This window comes from Pleurodeles waltl, chromosome 12 (genome assembly GCF_031143425.1).
Source record: "Pleurodeles waltl isolate 20211129_DDA chromosome 12, aPleWal1.hap1.20221129, whole genome shotgun sequence".
NCBI classification, from domain to species: domain Eukaryota; kingdom Metazoa; phylum Chordata; class Amphibia; order Caudata; family Salamandridae; genus Pleurodeles; species Pleurodeles waltl.
This window is the reverse complement of record NC_090451.1, coordinates 430,881,639-430,902,979: the sequence shown is the minus strand read 5'-3', so window position 1 is coordinate 430,902,979 and position 21,341 is coordinate 430,881,639. Positions and strand designations below refer to the sequence as shown.

General features: G+C 44.7%; 1 long non-coding RNA gene across 1 annotated transcript in view; it reads left to right on the top strand.

The window, feature by feature from the left end:
• Positions 1 to 20,652, top strand: part of LOC138267350 (uncharacterized) — a 157,321-nt gene extending 136,669 nt beyond the window's left edge. The window contains exons 3-4 of the long non-coding RNA XR_011199780.1: positions 20,232 to 20,450; positions 20,544 to 20,652. This is a non-coding gene — a long non-coding RNA (uncharacterized lncRNA). The remainder of the gene's footprint in view (positions 1 to 20,231; positions 20,451 to 20,543) is intronic.
• Positions 20,653 to 21,341: the final 689 nt, after the last annotated feature.

Below are 21,341 nucleotides of genomic sequence, written 5' to 3'. Positions count from 1 at the left end.
GGATATATAGGGCTTGTAGGTTCATCAAGAACCCGAGGAACCCAGAGCCAATAAATGAGCTGCACCCTGACGTGCGTTTTCATTCTATACCGGGTATACAGCAATTCATTTGCTGAAATATAAAGAGTAAAAAATTGCTATCAAGAAAACCTTTGTATTTCCAAAAAGGGCACAAGATAAGGTGTTGAGGAGCAGTGGTTATTTGCACATCTCTGAATTCCGGGGTGACCATACAAGCAGGTGAATTACAGGGCTTTTCTCAAATAGATGTCTTTTTTACACACTCTCCTATATTTGGAAGGAAAAAATGTAGAGAAAGACAAGGGGCAATAACACTTGTTTTGCTAATCTATGTTCCCCCAAGTCTCCCGATAAAAATGATACCTCACTTGTGTGGGTAGGCCTAGCGCCCGCGACAGGAAACGCCCCAAAGCGCAACGTGGACACATCCAAATTTTTGGAAGAAAACAGAGGTGTTTTTTGCGAAGTGCCTACCTGTAGATTTTAGCCTCTAGCTCAGCCGGCACCTAGGGAAACCTACCAAACCTGTGCATTTCTGAAAACTAGAGACCTAGGGGAATCCAAGGAGGGGTGACTTGCGGGGCTCGGGCCAGGTTCTGTTACCCAGAATCCTTTGCAAACCTCAAAATTTGGCTAAAAAAACACATGTTCCTCACATTTCTGTGGCAGAAAGTTCTGGAATCTGAGAGGAGCCAAAAATTTCCTTTCACCCAGCGTTCCCCCAAGTCTCCCGATAAAAATGATACCTCACTTGTGTGGGTAGGCCTAGAGCCCGCGACAGGAAACGCCCCAAAGCGCAACGTGGACACATCCAAATTTTTGGAAGACAACAGAGGTGTTTTTTGCGAAGTGCCTACCTGTAGATTTTGGCCTCTAGCTCAGCCGGCACCTAGGGAAACCTACCAAACCTGTGCATTTCTGAAAACTAGAGACCTAGGGGAATCCAAGGAGGGGTGACTTGCGGGGCTCGGACCAGGTTCTGTTACCCAGAATCCTTTGCAAACCTCAAAATTTGGCTAAAAAAACACATGTTCCTCACATTTCTGTGTCAGAAAGTTCTGGAATCTGAGAGGAGCCACAAATTTCCTTCCACCCAGCGTTCCCCCAAGTCTCCCGATAAAAATGATACCTCACTTGTGTGGGTAGGCCTAGCGCCCGCGACAGGAAACGCCCCAAAGCGCAACGTGGACACATCCAAATTTTGGGAAGAAAACTGAGGTGTTTTTTGCGAAGTGCCTACCTGTAGGTTTTGGCCTCTAGCTCAGCCGGCACCTAGGGAAACCTACCAAACCTGTGCATTTCTGAAAACTAGAGACCTAGGGGAATCCAAGGAGGGGTGACTTGCGGGGCTCGGACCAGGTTTTGTTACCCAGAATCCTGTGCAAACCTCAAAATTTGGCTAAAAAACCACATGTTCCTCACATTTCTGTGGCAGAAAGTTCTGGAATCTGAGAGGAGCCAAAAATTTCCTTTCACCCAGCGTTCCCCCAAGTCTCCCGATAAAAATGATACCTCATTTGTGTGGGTAGGCCTAGCGCCCGCGAAAGGAAACGCCCCAAAGCGCAACGTGGACACATCCAAATTTTTGGAAGACAACAGAGGTGTTTTTTGCAAAGTGCCTACCTGTAGATTTTGGCCTCTAGCTCAGCCGGCACCTAGGGAAACCTACCAAACCTGTGCATTTCTGAAAACTAGAGACCTAGGAGAATCCAAGGAGGGGTGACTTGCGGGGCTCGGACCAGGTTCTGTTACCCAGAATCCTTTGCAAACCTCAAAATTTGGCTAAAAAAACACATGTTCCTCACATTTCTGTGTCAGAAAGTTCTGGAATCTGAGAGGAGCCACAAATTTCCTTCCACCCAGCGTTCCCCCAAGTCTCCCGATAAAAATGATACCTCACTTGTGTGGGTAGGCCTAGCGCCCGCGACAAGAAACGCCCCAAAGCGCAACGTGGACACATCCAAATTTTTGGAAGAAAACTGAGGTGTTTTTTGCGAAGTGCCTACCTGTAGATTTTGGCCTCTAGCTCAGCCGGCACATAGGGAAACCTACCAAACCTGTGCATTTCTGAAAACTAGAGACCTAGGGGAATCCAAGGAGGGGTGACTTGCGGGGCTCGGACCAGGTTCTGTTACCCAGAATCCTGTGCAAACCTCAAAATTTGGCTAAAAAAACACATGTTCCTCACATTTCTGTGGCAGAAAGTTCTGGAATCTGATAGGAGCCACAAATTTCCTTTCACCCAGCGTTCCCCCAAGTCTCCCGATAAAAATGATACCTCACTTGTGTGGGTAGGCCTAGCGCCCGCGACAGGAAACGCCCCAAAGCGCAACGTGGACACATCCAAATTTTTGGAAGACAACAGAGGTGTTTTTTGCGAAGTGCCTACCTGTAGATTTTGGCCTCTAGCTCAGCCGGCACCTAGGGAAACCTACCAAACCTGTGCATTTCTGAAAACTAGAGACCTAGGGGAATCCAAGGAGGGGTGATTTGCGGGGCTCGGACCAGGTTCTGTTACCCAGAATCCTTTGCAAACCTCAAAATTTGGCTAAAAAAACACATGTTCCTCACATTTCTGTGTCAGAAAGTTCTGGAATCTGAGAGGAGCCACAAATTTCCTTCCACCCAGCGTTCCCCCAAGTCTCCCGATAAAAATGATACCTCACTTGTGTGGGTAGGCCGAGCGCCCACGAAAGGAAATGGCCCAAAACACATCGTGGACACATCACAGAAAACAGAGCTGTTTTTTGCAAAGTGCATACTTGTAGATTTTGGCCTCTAGCTCAGCCGGCACCTAGGGAAACCTACCAAACCTGTGCATTTTTGAAAACTAGAGACCTAGGGGAATCCAAGATGGGGTGACTTGTGGGGATCGGACCAGGTTCTGTTACCCAGATTCCTTTGCAAACCTCAAATTTTGGCTAAAAAAACACATTTTCCTCACATTTTGGTGACAGAAAGTTCTGGAATCTGAGAGGAGCCACAAATTTCCTTCCACCCAGCGTTCCCCCAAGTCTCCCCATAAAAATGATACCTCACTTGTGTGGGTAGGCCTAGCGCCCGCAACAGGAAATGGCCCAAAACACAACCTGGACACATCACATTTTTTCATAGAAAACAGGGCCTACCTGTGGATTTTGGCCTCTAGCTCAGCCGGCACCTGGGGAAACCTAGCAAACCAGCGCATTTTTGAAAACTAGAAACCCAGGGGAATCCAAGATGGGGTGAATTGTGGGGCTCTGACCAGGTTCTGTTACCCAGAATCCTTTGCAAACCTCAAAATTTGGCTAAAAAAACATGTTTTCCTCACATTTCAGTGACAGAAAGTTCTGGAATCTGAGAGGAGCCACAAATTTCCTTCCACCTAGCGTTCCCCCAAGTCTCCCGATAAAAATGATACCTCACTGGTGTGGGTAGGCCTAGCGCCCGCGACAGGAAATGGCCCAAAACACAACGTGGACACATCAAATTTTTTCATAGAAAACAGTGCCTACCTGTGGATTTTGGCCTCTAGCTCAGCCGGGCCCAGGGGGGGCAGAAATGGCCTAAAATAAATTTGTCCCCCAACCCCCTGCTCCCCCGGGAGCGACCCTTGCCTGCAAGGTCGCTCCCCTTGCGTGACGGCGCAAAAAAAAGATCCCTGGTGCCTAGTGGTTTCTGCCCCCCTTGGGGGCAGATTGACCTACAATCGGCCAATCTGCCCCCAAGGGGGGCAGAAATGGTCTAAATACAATTTGCCCCCCAGGGGAGCGACCCTTGCCTAATGCGTTGCTCCCCATCTCTAAAAAAACAAACAAAAAAAAAAACACACAAAAAAAAAATTGCCCTGGCGCCTAAAGGTTTCTGCCTCCCCCGGGGGCAGATCGGCCTAATACCAATACGCCGATCTGCCCCCAGGGGGGCAGAAATGGCCTAAAATAAATTTGCCCCCCACCCCCCCCGGGGAGCGACCCTTGCCTGCAAGGTTGCTCCCCTTGCGTGACGGCGCAAAAAAAAGATCCCTCGTGCCTAGTGGTTTCTGCCCCCCTTGGGGGCAGATTGACCTACAATCGGCCAATCTGCCCCCAAGGGGGGCAGAAATGGTCTAAATACAATTTGCCCCCCAGGGGAGCGACCCTTGCCTAATGCGTCGCTCCCCATCTCTAAAAAAACAAACAAACAAAAAAAAAAACCCACACAAAAAAAAAATTGCCCTGGCGCCTAAAGGTTTCTGCCCCCCCCCGGGGGCAGATCGGCCTGATACCAATAGGCCGATCTGCCCCCAGGGGGGCAGAAATGGCCTAAAATAAATTTGCCCCCCCACCCCCCTCGGGGAGCGACCCTTGCCTGCAAGGTCGCTCCCCTTGCGTGACGGCGCAAAAAAAAGATCCCTGGTGCCTAGTGGTTTCTGCCCCCCTTGGGGGCAGATTGACCTACAATCGGCCAATCTGCCCCCAAGGGGGGCTGAAATGGTCTAAATACAATTTGCCCCCCAGGGGAGCGACCCTTGCCTAATGCGTCGCTCCCCATCTCTAAAAAAACAAACAAACAAAAAAAAAAACACAAAAAACTATTTGCCCAGGCGCCTAGAGGTTTCTGCCCCCCCTGTGGGCAGATCGGCCTAATACTAATAGGCCGATCTGCCCCCAGGGGGGGGCAGAAATGGCCTAAAATAAATTTGCCCCCCTCACCCCCCCGCCCCCCGGGGAGCGACCCTTGCCTACAAGGTCGCTCCCCTTGCGTGACGGCGCAAAAAAAAGATCCCTGGTGCCTAGTGGTTTCTGCCCCCCTTGGGGGCAGATTGACCTACAATCGGCCAATCTGCCCCCAAGGGGGGCAGAAATGGTCTAAATACAATTTGCCCCCCAGGGGAGCGACCCTTGCCTAATGCGTCGCTCCCCATCTCTAAAAAAACAAACAAACAAAAAAAAAACACAAAAAAACTATTTGCCCAGGCGCCTAGAGGTTTCTGCCCCCCCTGTGGGCAGATCGGCCTAATACCAATAGGCCGATCTGCCCCCAGGGGGGGCAGAAATGGCCTAAAATAAATTTGCCCCCCTCACCCCCCCCCCCCCCCCCGGGGAGCGACCCTTGCCTACAAGGTCGCTCCCCTTGCGTGACGGCGCAAAAAAAAGATCCCTGGTGCCTAGTGGTTTCTGCCCCCCTTGGGGGCAGATTGACCTACAATCGGCCAATCTGCCCCCAAGGGGGGCAGAAATGGTCTAAATACAATTTGCCCCCCAGGGGAGCGACCCTTGCCTAATGCGTCGCTCCCCATCTCTAAAAAAACAAACAAACAAAAAAAAAACACAAAAAAACTATTTGCCCAGGCGCCTAGAGGTTTCTGCCCCCCCTGTGGGCAGATCGGCCTAATACCAATAGGCCGATCTGCCCCCAGGGGGGGCAGAAATGGCCTAAAATAAATTTGCCCCCCTCACCCCCCCCCCCCCCCCCCCCCGGGGAGCGACCCTTGCCTACAAGGTCGCTCCCCTTGCGTGACGGCGCAAAAAAAAGATCCCTGGTGCCTAGTGGTTTCTGCCCCCCTTGGGGGCAGATTGACCTACAATCGGCCAATCTGCCCCCAAGGGGGGCAGAAATGGTCTAAATACAATTTGCCCCCCAGGGGAGCGACCCTTGCCTAATGCGTCGCTCCCCATCTCTAAAAAAACAAACAAACAAAAAAAAAAACACAAAAAAACTATTTGCCCAGGCGCCTAGAGGTTTCTGCCCCCCCTGTGGGCAGATCGGCCTAATACCAATAGGCCGATCTGCCCCCAGGGGGGGCAGAAATGGCCTAAAATAAATTTGCCCCCCTCACCCCCCCCCCCCCCCGGGGAGCGACCCTTGCCTACAAGGTCGCTCCCCTTGCGTGACGGCGCAAAAAAAAGATCCCTGGTGCCTAGTGGTTTCTGCCCCCCTTGGGGGCAGATTGACCTACAATCGGCCAATCTGCCCCCAAGGGGGGCAGAAATGGTCTAAATACAATTTGCCCCCCAGGGGAGCGACCCTTGCCTAATGCGTCGCTCCCCATCTCTAAAAAAACAAACAAACAAAAAAAAAACACAAAAAAACTATTTGCCCAGGCGCCTAGAGGTTTCTGCCCCCCCTGTGGGCAGATCGGCCTAATACCAATAGGCCGATCTGCCCCCAGGGGGGGCAGAAATGGCCTAAAATAAATTTGCCCCCCTCACCCCCCCCCCCCCCCCCCCGGGGAGCGACCCTTGCCTACAAGGTCGCTCCCCTTGCGTGACGGCGCAAAAAAAAGATCCCTGGTGCCTAGTGGTTTCTGCCCCCCTTGGGGGCAGATTGACCTAAAATCGGCCGATCTGCCCCTAAAGCGGGCAGAAATGGCCTAAATACAATTTGCCCCTCCAGGGGAGCGACCCTTGCCTAAGGGGACGCTCCCCATCTGTAAAACACAACAACAACAAAAATCCCTGGTGCCTAGTGGTTTCTGCCCCCCGTGGGGGCAGATCGGCCTAATAAAAATAGGCTGATCTGCCCCCATGGGGGGCAGAAATGGCCTACAATAAATTTGCCCCCCATGGGAACGACCCTTGCCTAAGGGGTCGCTCCCCTTATGTGAAAAACAAACAAACAAAAAAAACTCCCTGGTGTCTAGTGGTTTCTGCCCCCCTTGGGGGCAGATTGGCCTCATAAAAATAAGCCAATCTGCCCCCAAAGGGGGCAGAAATGGCCTAAATATAATTTCCCCCCTATGGGAGCGACCCTTGCCTAAGGGGTCGCATCCCACACCTAAAACACAAAAGAAAACAAATCAAAAAACAAAAAAAACAAAAGTATCCCGGTGTCTAGAGGTTTCTGCCCCCAGGGGGGGCAGAAAAGGCCTTAAAAAAAAATGACCCCCTGGGAGCGACCCTTGCCCAAGGGGTCGCTCCCTTCTGTCAATTACATATAAAAAAAAAAAAATCCCTGGTGTCTAGTGGGGTTTCAAAAGCCGGATTGCAAGCAATCCGGCTTTTGAAACCCTCGGAGAGACTTCAAAGGGAAGGAAATACATTTCCTTCCCTTTGAAGCCACTCCGGGCCTCCCCCACGTGATCGAAAGAGAAATGCTGAGCATTTCTCTTTCGATCGCGCTGGAAGCTCTGCTTCCAGCGCGATGGGGGAGGTTGTGTGATTGTCAGCGCGCGCTCGCGCGCTGACGTCACATGGGGGGTGGGGGGGGGGGGGGGGTCGGGGGTTGAAGGGGAAGGGATTCCCCTGTCAGCCCTGACCTAGGGGGGTGGGGGGGCGGCCCTCGGGAGGAGCGCTAGCGCTTCTCCAGAGGGCAGCATTCAGGACGTAATGGTTACGTCCATGGCGCCACACGGGCGCTGCCATGGACGTAACCATTACGTCCCTGGCGGGGAAGGGGTTAATCTGCCAGAGGAAGCGAAGAATCCACCAGTTAAGTACTGCAAGCCCAGCTTCCACAGAAAATAAACATTATCCCTCACATCAAAGAGTACTCGGGGGAGGAGTGGTCCCGGATGACTGCAAGAGACTTTTCATTTGAAAGGGTTCTGCAAATTACTAAATGTTAGGTTAAATGGAGAAAAAAAACGAAGAACAATAACCCCACCGGTCCTAACCAAGAGGTATTGTGTCATTTCTGTTAGTATCGTATGCTGAAGCAATAATTAAGGTTCTCATGACATGCATATCAAGTTGGAGAAATGGGTAGACGTAAATGGAAAACTTTAGCTGATAACTTGTGAGCATGGAAGTGACTTTAAAGACTACAAAAGACCATTCAATACACGCCTCCCGATGTGAGCCTCCTGGCTGAGCTCGCTCACTCTCCTGGCTCCATTTCCGTGGGATCTTCTCCACATCTGAGCACGCATCCAGCTCGACGCCGCTGGAAATGTAAAGCCAAAGCCGCAGCCTGTGAGGGAACTGGGCTGGTGTTCAGGGAGCAACGAGAACTCCGCGAAAACTAAAACCAAGCTTCACCTTAAAATTTCTTTATGTACACGCCTAAACTCCATTCAAGCAAGTATGTTTGCTGGTGTCTGCATTTTATGACATTTTATTGTTTCGAGTGGAAGTCGTGTCCGAAGCAATTACTATAAAAAAAATATGGAAAAACATCCTGGAAAAAGCAAACATTCATAAAGAATGCTAGTTTAAGTAAAGCATGTAATGTAAGCAGGAACAACCTGGTCAAGTTAGCACAGAGCAAGAATGTTCTGCAAATGAAAAGGGAAGCTTCCCCGAGCAAGAAGCCATTGGAAAAAAAAGTCCCAAAGAAAAGATAAACAGGACAAAGCGTAAATATACAGTTGTTAGTCCCTGCTACTAAAGAGAAAAAGGAGGGACAAAGAGGAGTGACTGACCCTAAGCAAGCAAGGATTTTTAATTGACACTCAAACAAACATATGAAGTTGCTTTAAGCCCACAGAAGAAGTATGCTTTAAAGTATACAAGAAGTCCTATGCTTACACTCAACCTGAAAACGTGAAACCAGGGGCAGTGTTTAAAACAGTCTCGGGTGCATACGCTTCCTGATAAGGGTAGTCTGAAACAGGACTCCTGAAGTCATGAGTAAGTTAGTAGCATTGCCAGAGTAAGTCACTTTAACTCATAGCAAAATCTTTATGAATCAGGCAGATTGTCTGTTTACTTACTGGGTGTTAGTCATCCCAAACAATGGCAACAGAGAGAATTTAAGAGTACATATTGCTACGTGGTACATCAATATGCAAGTTGGCATAGGATATTCAATTAAGTTTAAAAAAGAAGCATATACCAACACATGCTCTTGCAGACATGATGACTTTATACTTGTACTCACATTTTCGGAACGCAGCTTTCAAGACCAGTGGCCCATATGACAACAGGTTATAGTGCAACTAGGAAATACCCTGTTCCTCTTCTGAGAGAAACTGAAATGCAGTGTTTGGTACAGGCCCAGTCCCATAAAAATATAAATTTCTATCTTTTGTATTTACCCTGTTCATAGCAATTGTCGTGAGGAAAGGGCAGGGACCAGTGAAACATATGATATTCTGCTATAAAGAATAAACGAAAGTGAAAAGAAAAAAAAGTTAATTAAACCAAAATGATGACATTAGCAACACAAACTAGGTTCTCAGTTCAAGCAACAGAATAGTACTGAAAGAAAAGAATATATTTGGCTGCAAAACAAACAAGTCAGGGTTGCAGTGGGAATAACGGCAGGGATAGTTTTTTTTTTTTTTTTAGGAGACGTGGACATCACTGTTCAATACGCCAGACTGTATGGAGACAACATGTTAGTGACATCCTAAGTGAAGTTTCACAGCTTATGGTGGGACGTGTACAGACAGCAAAGCATCCTCTACAGTGGGACACAACCTGAGGTGAATGTTGTCACACAGAACAAAGCAACATGCATTGTGTGCTGTGACCCCTCCAGGGGTGCTTGCAATCCTCACTAATATAGCCATGCCGGTGACCCCTCCTACCTGGGGCTGCAACGGCGATTTTCATTTCCAAGTTTGATGAGACTTTTTGTGTCACTTCCTGTCATATCTTGACAATGTATCCATTCGCAGCAAAGCAAAAAGAAAGCGCGCTATATACTTAAATTGTTCAAAGTAACGTGTTTTGTCACTCCTTTTCTGGACGTTGGGCCAGTGGTGTAGCAAGGGTCGGATGATTCGTAATGAAGCATGGAAAACTGTTCCCTTCAGCCCACAGTTGGGCAAAGAAAACCTCTACAACCACCATGTGAGGCTGCCTCACAGCTGTAGGCCCTAGTGCAACTGCACCTGCTGAACATTTGATAGCTATGCCCCTCCATGCAGCACTGATTTGTTTTGCATGGTTTCTGTAATGGGGAGGATAACAAAATTCTTTAATATGATGGGTATTGTACAGATGTGGTTTGATGCATGCTCTGCAGAATCAAAAAAAATAAGACATAGTAAGGCAACTAGAAAAAATGAAATATAATCAATACTTGATATCAGTTTATTGCAAAAATCACATTTGAAATTAGCCTTATAAATGTAACTATTATCATTACTACTACTGTTTTAGTAATATTTCGAATATTAGTAATTCTATTAGTGGTAACAGTCGTATTAGTAGTATTCATGTTGTTTGTTGTTCTCATTGGTACTATTAGTTGTACATGTATTAACATTAGTTGCTGCAGTAGGATCAGGAGTAGTATTAGCAGTAATACATGTGTTATTGTCATTAATTGTAGTAGTAATAGTAATGGCAGTAGTTGTAGTTTGAGAAATGGGTTCCACCCCATTTAATCTGCATGAACCTTTTGCTTTTTGGACTACCTGGTTATCGATTTCTGCTGTGAGTGAGTTTTACTACCTGAGTCTCACTCACTGCAGGGTCTGTTATATAATTGATTGGCTGTGCTAACTGCTACTATCTGCCTTTTAAGATAAGGTCCACTGTTCCTCAGCTAGCATAGGATGCTGTGGGCTTGATGCACATAAACAGCCGTGTACAGGTTGAGCGTGTGAGAGTAAAGTCTAGCTAAACTTGGTATCTGCAGAAAGAATCCTTTATGAATTGGTGCTGACTTGTGCAGACCGTATAATGCAAGTGACCATTCATAGTATAAGTCTGTATTACTTAACTGGAAAGAGTTTGTGCTACTTTATTTTACATTATTGCCAAAATCTGCACCAAAATATGGTTTTGCACAGTTAGGTCCTGTGGTAAACCAGGGTGCTAAATGCAGATCTGATAGCACTTTCCACGTATTTCCACTCCTTTTATATCTTCAAGATTTCTATTATGTCTAACTCAGCTCGGAATTAAATTTGGACCTTTGAATCAACCTGCAGCGCCACATTAACTGCCCTATTGGGGGCTGGAGTATCTATAGCTTCCCCACACAATAGGGCCATTAGCCAGTAACGAGGCCTGCTCCTGGGAGAGAAAAGGGTGGGGACGGAATCTTCTTGTGATAACTATGTTTCATACTTTACCTAGGAAGGCTCAACCCCACCAAAACTTCTGGGGCCAATCACAGTAGGGGCTGCCCTTTGAAATTTTTGTGGGAATGGACCTGGCAACTGGGGCAATAGCGGGCAGGGCTTAGGCTCTCATAAAAAGCCTTTCAAAAGACCACTTGTCTGCACCATCTTGGATATTCCCAAAATGCTGTGCAGGAAGATTGGGGCCCAGGTGGAGAGATGTGTCAATCCAGGATTGAGCAGAGGCGCCTCGCTTCTGAGACTCCCACTTAAATAGCCTGCACTGAGAGACTTTTGAGAACTGTATGGACCTGGGAAGCAAAGCTGGAGGAATGCCCTTCTACAGGATGGAAGACACATGACCCCACAGCAAGTCGGATTCAAAGACCTCTGATTTCATTTGGTAACCATGGAACCAGGGAATAGCGCCCGTTTCTCCATGATCAGTGGTGCTGGCCCCAATTAACCCCCTGGTAGACAGTAGAGGGGTGGACTTGCTGGGGGACACTGGAAGGTTCACCCAAACGTCTGTGAACTGGTCCTGCAGGAAGGAGATGTCCAATGATCCAAGGGCGATGCAAGTGGCCGTCAAGAAGGCCGTCCAGCCAGGAGGGTGCGGACAGGGAGGGCATTGTGCTTTTGGGGGACCTAGAGTGCAGCTAAGGAAGTCCCTTGGCCCGAGAGAAGTGTCTGGCACACAGACAGGAGACAGGTCTTGTGCAAAGAGAGAAAGCAGTAGAAATTAGGTTCTCCAAAAAGTGGAAAAATTGTAGAAGCCAAGAGGCCTAAGAAGCATGCTTCCAGTGTTTGGAGCGCACCACCAGGAGCAAGCCACGTCTTTCCTTGTTAAATGAATAATTACAGGTATCAATGAATGTCATTGCAAGAGACCCAGTTGTACACTTTGTACACCCAATTATAATGTTTATAATGTTTGTGGGAGGTATCATGGTTAGAATTCAGGCTCACTAGAAGTTTGAAGTGTTAGGATGGTGCCAACATAGGTATTTTCCCTTGCCATCTAGTATATATTTGTAATTGTTGTATTAAGTAGTGTGTGTAACAAAGTACATTTCCTTTTATAAGTAAAATCACTGACTGCGCCTGATTTGTGGTAGTTGTTTGTTGCAGGATTGTGGGCTGGTTTGTTGCATGCTTGTGGACTGGTGTATTTGCCTGCAGCACCTCCCCTGAGTAGGGCTAGGACTCCTGGGCCCACTACCCTGAGAGAGTTAAGTGATACAATGGGGTACCTGGTTCACAGTAGCTAGAAGGTTGCAGACTTGATACCTGAGAAGGATCCACATTCTTTTGAACTAATAACTCATTTTGTTACAAGTAGCAGTAGTTATAAGAAGCAGGAGTATGACGGAAGAGGCTGCCAGGGCTGGGAAAGAGGCTGCTGGAAGTCAAATAAACACAGATATCAATTAATATTGCAGGTACATTCACAAAGTCTTAACTTCCATACGCAAATGGCTTGACTTAAGTGCAAATTCCGGCTTTGTATTAAAAACATCTGAATTTACAATTGTATTGGAATGTACTGATCCTTAATATTACCCAACCAACCCTACCCTGGGTGGGGAGAAGCCTCTAGTGACTGAAAGGTGATGCACAGCGTTCTATAAACCTTTTAATACATACATTTGCGGCAGAAATTGAATTAATAAATGTGAAATGGGTGACTGAGTTTGGTGGGTGGCTGCAATTGTATGGTAGGTGAACAAATGTGAGTTGAGTGGTTAAATGAGTAGGTAGGCCCAATACTAGCAATAGCAAACTAGCACTGTCATAGCTAGTAGGTCTAGATGTAATGTGACTGCGCAGGCTATCAAAGGCATGCAGAACTGTATTTCCTGATAAGAGCAAATAAAAGCCACACCTATCTACTTTGTCAGAGCTTGGTAGTTGTAGTACTAGTGTGGCACTCCAGTTATTGGTGGTGGCACTGATGTTTGAGGTGCTATTAGTAGTTCTGGTGTTGTCAACGAAATCTAGATTTGTTGATCTCCCCTTGGTCTTGGCTGAGAGGCAGGCTGGTGTGTCATGCAAGTCTCAAAAAGCTGCCAGTTGCTCATGCGGCAGAGAAGTGGGCGGAACCGAAACTTGTGATAAATTCTAAACAGTTCAAACATATTACTGGGAAATTAGCTATCACGGTATCGGACGCCATATTAATGAATTTAGCAGGAGGGGAAGATGGGAAACTGCCTTAAACTGGTAAACCATTCGGTTTTTACTGAATGGGTATCAAAAGCCAGACAACACACCATTGAAGGCTTCCTGTGTGACCCCCAAAACCAGAGAATGAGCACCGGAATGGACTTGATAAAGAGGGAAATGTACCAAAGAGCGGAGGTGCAGAACCTCACCCTAACTGTATGTACGTGGAGAGGGCGACTCCTTCACCCCACAAATGACTGTGCCCTGCTGCGTTAATGACAGCTAACGGCTCTATAAACTCCGTCTAAGGCTGTTTGACCAAAAAAAACCTACCTTAGGCAAAATTATAAAAGCAATGAGATTTCAATAGAATACAGTGATGTCCTCTTTGTTATTTAATGATAACATCAGTGAAAATATTTAGTCTCAGATTGAAAACCTGAGTGTATAAATTGGTTTGCAGCGTGGTTGGGAAAGACTGCAAGCAAAGCTAAATCACTGACCAGGAAGGACGTTTTTATAGGCACACAGTATGTGCCAGCAGTGATCGTTGGCATCACTGGTGCGGAATAAATGAAGCTGGTTATCAAGAGGAAGCAGTTCGCAGTTAAGAAATGTGCCTACGAGGAACACACTTACGAGTTTCTGGGAATTCATTAACTTTTACAAGCCTGAAATATTCAGAGAATGTCTCCTGTGAAGGACAGGAGTAAATCTTCCTTGTAAAGGTAGAGGAAGGAAGCACTCCCAAAATTGGTGAGGGAAAATGTGGTTCTCAAAGAAAAAATATGTTCCCCTGAAGAAAAATAAAATTACATTTGCACTTACATAGAAAGGAACAAAGCTTTTCTAGGAATACTCTTTCAAGCCTTTGGGAATTCCTAAACCTAGTGATTCGGTTTCCCTGTTAAGTTGTACACATGTTGGTTCAAGTTTAAATTTTTGAAGAATATGCTCGGTGCCTATTAACAGATGGTTTTGTAGAGATTAAGACATTTCTTTCATAAAAGGGAGTTCAAAGGATAGACCAGGCAATAAGAACACCATCATTAAGCTATAAGATTCCGCTTTCCCCCACGTGGATCTTTTGAAGCTTTTCGTCTTTTGCCTCGTTCTAGAATTTTGAGAACATAGATGCCTGATTCATCTCTGACGTTTGAGCATTCTCGTCATTCCCTTGAATCTACATTCCAGTCACGTTTCACTCAAGAGATATTTGAACCATGTTCTTTTAAGGCCAATTTGATCTTTAGAGCCAATTTCGTAAATAGAAGGGCAATTTTTGACATTATCTTTAAGGATAGGTGGATTTATATCGCATACACAGCACGAAATCCTCAGGGGCGCATGCACTTGTTGTAATGTTGGCTTTACCAGGCTGTGGGTATAGCAGCAAAGTCGTGGATGTGAGAGTCTTCAAGGAACTATTAAAGACTGAGCCAAAGCATCAGGCATACTGAGTAAAGTGAGAAAATGTCTTTACAGGAAAATCATAAAGTGGGAACAAATTCTACACTGTGTGACATACAGACTTTAGAAGCTGAATACTGCGAATGCAGTGGTAACTACATGGCATCTGGGCACAATGCGCAGTGCTGCCTGATATCTCTAAACCCAAGTAAGCCGTTTACCCCTTTATTGAAATAATGATTCGACGACGTGAAATACACAGGAGAGGACCTTCGGCTCTCTCACATTTCTATGAGTGAGAGGCTTGAGTGAGTACTGCCACACCTCATGTCCAAACTTCGTGTTCAACATGAACTAGCACTTGTAGTTCGTTGTTTTCATTTTTCGGTCTGACGATATAGCCTAGTAAAATGATAGATATAATAAATATGTATGGGATTTCAGCCAGCCACCTTCATCTGTTGGTCAGTTGCTGTGTACTTCACATTTTGTTCTGCAGCATATGGGGCAATGGGTCAGCCCACTTCAGCCGTTGGCTAAATTCACTTTGAGTGATGGTATTCTGCTCTTTCACAAGGAGCGCATCCACAAAGTCATGTTTTTAGTACTAGGGGCTACTATGGAAATATGTGTTTTTTGAAAATGGAAAATATATTCGTTTTTTGCCATTTTTTACATACTTACGAGAGCCCAGCAGCTCCCCAACCATAATGTTTACCCAAGACAAAACATGCATTGACAAAACCAAAAGGCAGGGAGACAATGCCAGGACTATTGGCTTTACCAAAGCTTGTTCTCTCTAGTGCCTCTACTTCACACTCAATATTTAACCTGGAGTTTGACGTTCCCCAGCCATTTATACATCTTCAGAAAAAATACTCCCACACAGTGAGCAGTGGGTGATTGCATTCCTGAATTTTATATTACACACAACTTTCAATAAATTAGGTCAAACAGACATGTTTTTCTGTAATTATCCCAATTCTCAGTTCATTATTTGAGCACTATTAATCGACATGACATGACATGGATTCAGCAGCACTGCGGGCTTTTTTATACGTATTTCAATTTGCACCATGTCTGTGATCTTTTATACACTCTAAGGGAGCCATTATATCAATGGAAATAAAGGCAATTCTTTTGAAATGTTACTTTTCCAATATTCACTTTCTCTCTTTGTTACAGAGAACGGAAGTGCTTCTAATTCCCTGAAGACCTCAGAGCCCTGAACGGTTTTAGTAGCATGGACATTTCTTTCTAACATGTAGTACGCTACCTACCCTGACTTCAATTGTTTTCTTACTTACACCAGAACAATGTTTATACAGAAACATTGCATTTACATTTTATTAATTCATAATGTATTTCTAATTTCTGGCAAACATGTTTCCCCTGTAGTCCAAAATAATAGGGCCCCCTGAAGGAATAAATACGAGCTTTGACTATCATTCTGGGCAGAACTCACTGAAAAAATTGTCAGAAAACAATCTGCTACATTGGAAGGTTGAGATTTGATTTTATAAATGGTAAAGTGTTCATAGAAATGTTCAAACATAAACCATTGCTTCAGTGTGAAATATAGTGAACCTCAAAAGACATCCATCAAAAAAAAAAAAAGTCGTGAAATAAATATCAAGCTGAGGGTATAGCTACAATATAGGTTAGCAAGATATCGAAAAAGTAGATGCACATAAGTAAGTATAAAGTTCCTACACTTAACTAGAAATAGAAGTATTTAGGTTACAGCATAATTGGATTTCCGTAGCTGATAGATCTCCCATTTGTAAAAGGGATACTCTTCCTTACTGGGGTGGTCTTCATTCTAGGAGGTAGGTTGTCAAATATTACCTACTAAGGTTTCTCTGCCGAAGCAGATCCTGGAGCCCACTCAAACACTAAGAGAGTGTGCATGTACTTGTCATCCAGCCTAAGTAACATTAACGGAATACATCATTTGATATGAGCCGGAAATAGGGAGTCTTCCTTTGTAATTGAGAAAGGAACCTGAATAAGTTTCACAATGGTAGATCCTTGGCGCAAACTCTTCATCTCAAGGATGCCTGGTCACTGGGTCCCTTAAAGTCAGCCTCTCTTTTCACTGACTAACTTTCAACTCTCTCTTCGCAAATGACATAAATTAAGTCAGCTTCAGGGATCTAAAATAGTGTTGACTGGCAATCTGGTCACTCAACGATGGTGATAAAGCAGCAAAAGATTGCCGATTACTCTCACTCCATGACTTATTCCAACTGCCTACCAAATCCTTAGATAAATGTGAGAGAGGAAATAAGACAAAAATATAAAAAAGTCAACCAGACAACAGAAGGCAGACACGGGGTGATTTGATGCAAAGGCTCAAAAGGCAGATGACCTCTCCTCCTGAAATATTATTCATCTGGAGGGGCCACCTGAAAAGTCAGATGGACCACTGGGTAAACGTTTTGTGGAGTCATTCATCTTGAATATATCCCTCAACCAAAGTGGTTCTCTAACCTGTTCTCTCTAGTTGCATTGGTCCCTACTATCTACCATGCAACTGAGGAAATGACCCAGAGTGATAAGAACATGCATTCTCAATTTTAGAGCCAAAGATGCAATACTTCAGGCAGCAAGATTCAAAGGCACCTACAGTTTGAAAGCATGCACATTTAACTTTTTCTAGATTTCACCTCGGCTGTACAAGCTCAGCAAAAATTATTTGATAACACCAAGAAGGGACCTGAGCAAGAGAAGCCTGGAATACACAGTGCTGTTAACAGACAACAGGTGGATGCTGACAGGGGGGAAATCATGGTACTTCTGCTCATTAGATTTTGTAATGGTTGGAGGATTGCCACAAAGTCAAAGGAAAAGGTAGTCAACAATGCAAGAACTGGGGGGGCTGTAGTGAGCCAGACAGGCAGCAATTGAAAATAGGTATGTCTCAGACTCATGGATGCCCGGAACAGATGGAACACTCAGAGAGGAGAAAGTGGAACTACACAGTGCTTAATTTGTAAATAAAAAAGTGCTGGTGCCCAAAGCCCTCCTCTTAAACACGTGGCTGCCGCGATTAAATGTGTGAACATGGAATACTGAGGCAGCATAATCCTGAAGCCATCTCTGGCCTCTTCAATCCATTCAAAGCCACTCCCTGCCCCTTCAGTTCACTCTTGCAGCTTTCTGCTTTCTACCATTGTGAAGCTTTTTCGTTTTTCTCTTCTTCTGTCTTTTCCATGTGTCTTATGCTCATAGTAAATGCTTGAGGCAGAAAAAAAAGTTCCGGCCCCCAAAAATAAGTGCCGGTACTCCGCACCGGAAACACCAGGCACAAATTAAGCATTGCCAATACATGGGATACTTTGCTGAGACAGACATGCCCGATAGACACAGTAATGTTTTCTGTGGCATACCACTTTTTCTAGTGCATTAATACTTTTTAGAATTGCTGTGGATTACACCATATAGGCTATAGTTTTGATAATTGTATGTCCTTTACAAAATGTTGGACATACAATGTATGGATATCTCAATACTTTAAATTCTCTAATATTCCAATCACTCTTCAATTTCTGAATAATGCTCTCTACCTTGTTCCCCCATATGCTATGTGCATGAACATCAATTCACCAAAAGGCCAGGGGTAGTGGAAGTGATATCACACACCATTTGACCTTTACGTTCACTCACACAGACAAACTTACACATATAGACACAATCACACATGAACACACTCTCTCACACATAAACACTCAGACCTGCATACATCAGGTTTCATCATTAGCCATATATCAGTCACACCTCTGCTGCCAGAGAGTGTCTTCCTCCAGCTAACTGTACTCCATTGCTACATTGTTTATTACACTTACAGTGAATAATATATTGTTATTCACTATTAGAGTTAAACAAACAAGGGGACTGGAGACCTAGCAGAAGTCCAAAAGGACGAGCTGCCGTTGATTTTGCTTCCTCTGAGGCCAGGGGTCCCACATGTAGTGCCAGGGGTCGCAAAGGGCAAGCCAGGGTAGCAGCTCCGACCTTTGGAGTTTCCTATATGACATTCATGGCTAAGTGAGATTTAAAACCATATAACTGTGCCACATGATACATTTGATATCAAACTTACATACCATTCATATACTTCATGTGGTCAAAATGTAAAAGCCTGTTAATTTTCTACAAGAAAAATTCTGATTTTTAGAAATTTCAATGTTTCACTTTTCTGTATGTTCCTGTCTTCAAAACATTTTAAACAACTAAAGTCATAATAATACTAGTCTGAGGAATATTGAGCTTGTTCAAGTGATATACTCAACTTTCGGAAAAATTACCCAGAGCCAAAGGTAGTCAAGTGAAAACCTAGAAAACTTACTTACATCAGACTTTTAGCATTTTTCAGATTTTCAGTGAAATGCTATTGAAGACTGCTTACCAGTTTTTAAAAAAGAGAACGAGAAAATCTGTCAAACATGTCTTTGCTTCTCCTTAGCTTTTCATATTTGATCGCAGATTCATTAATTTAAATTTTCTGAAAATATCTTATGATGAATGGTCCAGAAATATGGAGCTCCAATCTTCCCGAATTCGACCAGTTTAACATGGTTAATTCCAGCAGCGCTCACCTTCACTCTCTCCAATTGCTTCATATGTAAATTTGATTTGTATAGTGATAAGCAGTAAACAAACATACAGGTGTAAGCAGTAGAGACATTTTTACTAAACTCAGACCCAGATATCCTGTTTAAAAGATTTTGTTTTCAATTTGGTGTTATTCCTCGGGTTAATTACATAGCTAGACCCGGACTGGCATTGTACATGTATTAGCTACACTGAGGTGAAAACAAGTAGGTGCAAGAGTAAGGGCTTATTTATTTCCCCATCTGCAACATCTGAGAGGTAATACATCTGAGTTATCTAGAATCACTTGGGATATCGGCTCAATATGTGAAATAAACAGAATAGCTTGGATGAGACATTATTATTATTAATAAGCGCTTGCAAATTTATCATTTTTACCAATAAGAAAATCCAACAACAGACAAATGCTTTATCAGAGTCTATAATGATTGTGGCTGATGCTAATTTGCCTTCTGCCATATTTAAACCTCCAAACATTGACTCGAGTAATATCTCATAGTTACAGTCCAGCTATAAACCCAATGAAAAATAGCACACTTTGTTATCGGAACTTTGAAGTGGTGTTTTTTTACCTGATGCTTTGCAGCGATCTACCACAGATGGCTTCATAGTTCCTGTTTTGGAGTGTGGAGGTGATTGTAGATTCTATTGTGGTGAGGTGGGTCTTGGACAAGAAAGTCTATGGGAGTTGAAGTAGTTTGGCAAACGCATACTCAGATATTATAATATTGTATTGTAGTGCATCATTTATATAGCGCTTCAAACCCCTATCTAGGATCCTGAAGCAGATTTTCAGATGGGTGTCATGCTACACTCTGGATGGCAGAGTAGAATATGTTGTGATCCTATGTGAGAAATGTTTTAGTGTTGTGCATGAACGATCATGGAGGTGAACTTACTTTGTATTGGTGCCTAGCAGTTGAATGGATGCAGAGTTGCAAGAGTGTGGGAGGGCTGGGCAGATATAGAAATGCAGAGGCTGAAAGTATTTCTTAATGTTCCTGTTTATTATACCCTGGGCGCTAAGAATAAAGATTATTGCAAATACAGGTCAGGATGTGCTGGTCTTTAATCAGTCTGTTTCGATTTGTTTTTCTTCTAGAGGATACTCCCCTCAGAATGGCGCTGCCCGGAGTCTGCTAGTGGCTCTCCAGCTTCCTCCTGTGGCATCAACCACTCCTCACTCTAGGAGTTAGGGTCTCATCCAGGTTGGCAGCGTCTTCCAACACATCGGTTGCACTGGTTGCTCTCACGCTCCTTCCCTTCTGTGGTGTCGTCCTTTTCTCCTCCTCCTCCTCTTCTGGATTGATCCTGGCTAAAGGTAACTCAGCCTCTCTGCTCAAAGACATCTAGTCCTTTGTTGATATCAATTGTTTTTTTTCCTGTAGAAATCCTTTTTCTATTTCCCCTAAAGGTGTTCTGGTGGCTTCTAGAGTTGGCGGTGTGGACTCGGAGACAAGCACAAGGTAAATAAAGGAGGTTGGTGCCTGTTTCCTCACATCACTCTTCCCTAACTTTCTTACTAGTAAGAAACAGTTCCTGGGGCTATCAAGATAAAAAGTCTGCATTCGTCTGCTCTGTTCCCTTCTTGTTTAAGATCTGGAAGCAGAATGGCTGCAAGGCTAAAAAACAATGAAGTACCAATTAATTGTTGCCTTTGTTGCGAGTCATCCACTCAAGTGGGGCATGATCCGTACAGAGAATGGATTCTCAATGTTCTAGATAGTAACACAGTGTTTCTAAGGCCCATTTGATGGCTAATGCTTCTTCTTCCACTACTGCCTAATTGTTCTCTCTGGGAACAGTTTCCTGCTGATGTATTCAATGGGTGTTCTTTTCCCTTGCCATCTGTCTGTGACAATGTGGCCCCAGACCCAATTCTGATGCATCTGTTTGCAAGTTGAAAGGTTTAGTGTAATCATGGCTAATAAGAACTAGATCAGAAATGAGGGTCTGTTTCAGGGTATGGAAGGCCTTCGGAACATCTAGAGAGGTATGTTGTAGCTCTAGCTCAGTTTTTGTTGATTTCTTTAACAATTCCATCAAGGGGGGCACTATCTGTGAGAAGCAGGGAATAAAACATCTTTAATGCCCAAGGAGACATAAAAAGGCATGGAGATCTCTTTTGTTTCTAGGCAAGGGAAAATTGAAAATGGCCTTTATTTTCTCTACTTGGGGTCAAATGTGACCATCCTCCAGAAGAAATTCAAAG